The following is a 5,000-nucleotide window of genomic DNA, read 5'->3' on the forward strand; positions in this document are numbered from 1 at the left end:
AAAAAAGTACTTGAATGGATTTCCCAAAAAATTGCGAATCTTAAAGACTCTGTTTTTTCTCCCTTTTTGTGCCTAGCTTTAGTTGAAAATGTATCAAATGTACTTTTAAACCACCTGCTCCTTATCGCTAGACATTACATATATACCTGTAAATTAAAGAACTCCATACCTAAGCTGCAAGTATATATACATGTTTTGCTAAGCTCAATGAAAATTGAAAAAAAAGATTGCTCTAGAAAACTGCACCCTTAACTATTTCGAAAGGAAATGGAATCCATTGAAGGACGCCCTCTAGTACTAAAATAAGCAACGACACAAATATTATATTTCAAGAATTAAGCGGTAAAAAAAAAAGGTTATTTTTAGGTATTAGCATAAGTAATGATTTGACATAGAAGTACAAGCTGTTGTATTATTTTTAGCGTATGCGTAATCGTATCCTTGTAATGTAAGTAACATATGGTAAATAGTGTAAGTAGTCGTCTAAAATATTATATTGTTTTGTATTGTGAAATAAAAATAAATAAAAAAAGATACTGGAGTTCATTGAAAGGATTAAGTGCTGAGTTGGAGTGTGTAATTCTCAAGAGTAATGTATCGTGTTCCTTTTCGAATGAGGCCGATTATGAGAGCATCAACTAAGGTAATCCGTTGATGATATTTCTCACAATCTATAGAATACATCAGAATTCATTTGTCCGTGTACAGAGTGATTTAATGTTCACAGTTTGGAGCCTTTAAAGGACATTGCTTAAGCTAAGTACAGGGACGGCGGAGCGTATTTTGTATTGGGGGCGCTAACGTCGAAGACGCTAACTTGTAGGGGGTTCTGGGGAAATTCTACGCCAGAACATTTTGAAATCGTGAAGCTCGGAAATGCTACTTTCAGAATTCTCGACGAGATGTCAAAAAAATTAACGTAGATCAACCGTAAAATGACAGATGTTTTACTTCTTATTTTTATTTTTTGCTTGAAATTGGAGGAACTAAATTGGCTTATTTGCATATGTGGGAATGCTTCAGAAAGTTTTTTTGTCGAAGCGAAAAAAGACCCACATATGACTACGGTAATTGCTTGACATTCTCTGTCTTTGTTACTCTTTTGACGCACGATTTTGGAGTTAATACACTTAAAACTTAAAAAATGTGTATATCTATAAAAACCGCTTTCAAAACTGCAATAAATTGCGCTGAAAACATAGCCTCGTCAGGCATGTTCCGCCATCTTGGATTCAAGATACTCTGGCACCCAGTGTATGATGCACCAAGTGTCTTGGCTTGTCCACAGACTTCATGTAAAGTTCCTCCTTCTTCAAGTATTACTCAAGGAAGTTTTATATAATTTCATTCCTTCTTCGTGTTGATGAGAGATCCTTTCGCCACTCGGTTGATTCGCACGCTCTCTGCTATTTGTCTTAACATGGCATCATTACCATACACTCCAGTCACGGACATTTTGAACTCTTGTCGTTCCTTCCCATACTTTTCTACGCAATGTCTCCATAATGCTGATTTTTCGTCTCGATTCTTTAAGCCCCACGCGTGCTCCGTGCCTCTTGTATGGGCAAGAGAGGTGGAGACGAAGCGGTTATATTCGTGCCTTTCGACACCTGGATACCACGGTGAAATCAGAGACCAGGGGTATAAGATAAAGGTGGTGGAGAAGACAGGTACAACACTGAAGGAAGTGCTACAAAAGTCCAATCCGCTCAAACAGCAAAGGTGTGGGAGAGAAGACTGCCTGGTTTGTAAACAAGCTGGGAAAGGTCCATGTAATGCACACGGTGTGACGTACGAGATTGAGTGCCAGGGATGCGAAAATAAGTACATTGGTGAGACAGCCAGAAATGCCTATACAAGAGGCACGGAGCACGCGGGGGGCTTAGAGAATCGAGACGAAAAATCAGCATTATGGATGGAGACATTGCCTAGAAAAGCATGAGAAGGAACCAAAGGAATTCAAAATGTCCGTGACTGGAGTGTATGGTAATGATGCCATGTTAGGACAAATACCAGAGAGCGTGAGAATCAACCGAGTGGCGAAAGGACCGTCGCCGAGTTATACTAATGTGCGAGCCAGCGAGCCATGCGAGTCACAATTCGAGCCATGCGAGTCATGCGAGCCAGGGTGCGAGCCATGCGAGCTCTGGTGCGAGCCATGCGAGCCAGGGTGCGAGCCATGCGAGCCAGGGTGCAAGCCATGCGATGGAAAATGAATGCGAGTCACAATACGAGCCAGGGTGCGAGCCATGCGAGCCATGGTGCGAGCCATGCGAGCCAGGGTGCGAGCCATGCGAGCCAGGGTGCAAGCCATGCCATGAAAAATGAAAAATAAAAAAAACAAAAGACAAAAAAGAATTGGTATGTATAAGATATCTCGTACCGTTATTGCAAGTTATTGCACTTATTCACGAGTCCATCCGCCATTTTTGATCGTTTTCAAGCCCAGTTTCTCTCGGACAGAAATGTTCATTAGACCCCATTTCTCTACCGCGTTCTTCCTTGGCACATTGCAGAGAACCAAAGAGGTGGATTTTTTCATTCCAGCCGGAATTAATTATCAGGAGAGATAGAAAGTGTTTTTCTGACATTTACTTCTGAAGTAATATAAGTGAGATAAGTGAGATTCGAATACAAAGCATTTCCTTAACGTTGTAGTTGCATTTCTTTAATTTTTTTTTAGCACAGACTTAGACGAGGTTGACATTATATACGAAATATAGAAATATTTTTTGCAAACAGCAAATTTTACTTTTTAGGATTTGTTAGAAGATGGAAATTGAAATTGAACTTCAGCAGAGGATAGAAGAAGAAGGTTTTGAAGTTGCTTTTAATCCTCCCGGTGATGAAAGCTGTTTCTATCGGGCTGCAGCGTTTCAATTGGGATTTAAGTTTGAGATCTTGCGCAACCTCATATTTGATTATCTGGAAAGCCATCAGTTTGACGTGAGTTATTTTACTTGATTGCGTGACAGAGAAAAGATGATGGCATTACCGACAGTTGGTCAAGAGAAAACAAACGGAGTGAAATGAAATATTTTTCGCGTAATTAGTTTATACATCATTCTTTTCTTGTTAAAATATATTCCTTAATTGAGCCCCCAGTCTTAGTCTTCTTGTCATTATAAACTGCAGCACCTTTTTTTCCTCTATGATTATCCATCTTTATAGTCTTAAGCCTAATTTTCCTTGCCTCCAGGTTGAGAGGTTCCCTTTATAGCTGCAGCGTGTACATTGTCACGATGTTCGTGACAAAGGAGCAGAAAAGCAAGGATTTGGGTATTGCACTCTTCTTAATGTCCGAAAGGCTATATAAGACAGACTTTTTAATGAATTAACGGAGAAATTAATGGTTGAGTGTTTTCCCGAGAGGTTTTAAGACATTTTGTTTTGAGGGAAATGACCGCTTGGCTTTCTTGTGTGAAGTCGACATGGGTGGTAAAAAGGTGCCTGCTGTATGGTCAGAAGCATTGAAGATCCTGCAAAAGAATTATGCTAATTCTTTAGTAATTAGCGCCTTTGCAGATGTGATGCAAGATAATGATTATTACAGTGCATTGGGTAAATTGTTGTCATGTAATGTTTCATATTGTTTATTTGTATTGTTTTCAGAAAACGAAATATTAAGTTTTTAACGAAACGGTGATAAGTTGTATTGTTTGTACTTTAACTTACAGGGTGACAATTTCGTTAAAGTTGTGGAGCCTCAGCTGGGTCCCTCAGTGGGCACTCTTTACTTTGGACACAGTGGTAATCACTACGTCTCATTGAAGCCCAAGCAAATGGTACATTTGGTTACTTTCGTGTGCTATATATAATGTAAACAGGTGTGCCTGGGTTCATTTCAGAACTGGGTACATGTTCAGATTAGACCTGTAATACAGACTCGTACCCAGTCGCTATTTACGGGTTTCAAAGCGAAAGTGGTCTGGATAAAGTGGAGCGCGCGGGGAGTTATGGGAAGAGGCCGAAGAAAAATAGCGACCGCTCTTTTTCCTTCTATCCTTCCCATGACACCTCGCGCGCCTTAATCCAACCTAGTATCCAATCCTCTTTCCCCAAAAAGCATAGCGACTGGGTACGAGTCTACCTGTAATATACGATTTCTGACAAACAATTAATCAGTTAGGCTAACATGAAGCTCTGTTTACATTTCAGACAGATTTTTTGCTGTGATAGTTGGTCACTGGGTTATGTTTAGGACATTTATAAGTATACAGTTACAGTAGTGCTGAGTTACTCAACCTTTTCAAATTTGTTTCAGGCGTCAAGCTATGCAACGGCAGTGAAATCTTCAAAGGGAAATTCTGAGCAACGTACTACTTGTAGCTTTCCCCCTACAAGCAAACGGGAACAAAGCGCTCAAGAAACTAAAAAGTGCGCCAGTGAAACTTTCAAAGCCAAAAGGACAACGACAAGAAAGGTACGATTTTAACCCTTTCACCGCCCAAAATGCAAATTGACACTTATAGATTTTACTCTGTCTAACGCCAGACGATTTTACTCGTCAATGGGGAACCCCACGGGGGTGAAAGGGTTAACAACAGCTAGATTCACTGAAAAACTATGCCCCCATTAATCCTTTCACTCCCAAGAGTGCCACTTATAGATTTTACTCTGTCTAACGCCAGACGATTTTACTCGTCAATGGGGAACCCCACGGGGGTGAAAGGGTTAACAACAGCTAGATTCACTCAAAAACTATGTCCCCATTAACCCTTTCACTCCCAAGAGTGCCACTTATAGATTTTACTCTGTCTAACGCCAGACGATTTTACTCGTCAATGGGGAACCCCACGGGAGTGAAAGGGTTAACAACAGCTAGATTCACTCAAAAACTATGTCCCCATTAATCCTGTCACTCCCAAGAGTGCCACTTATAGATTTTACTCTGTCTAATGCCAGACGATTTTACTCGTCAATGGGGAACCCCACGGGGGTGAAAGGGTTAACAACAGCTAGATTTACTCAAAAACTATGTCCCCATTAATCCTTTCACT

This window comes from Montipora foliosa, chromosome 3 (genome assembly GCF_036669935.1).
Source record: "Montipora foliosa isolate CH-2021 chromosome 3, ASM3666993v2, whole genome shotgun sequence".
Lineage (NCBI taxonomy): Eukaryota > Metazoa > Cnidaria > Anthozoa > Scleractinia > Acroporidae > Montipora > Montipora foliosa.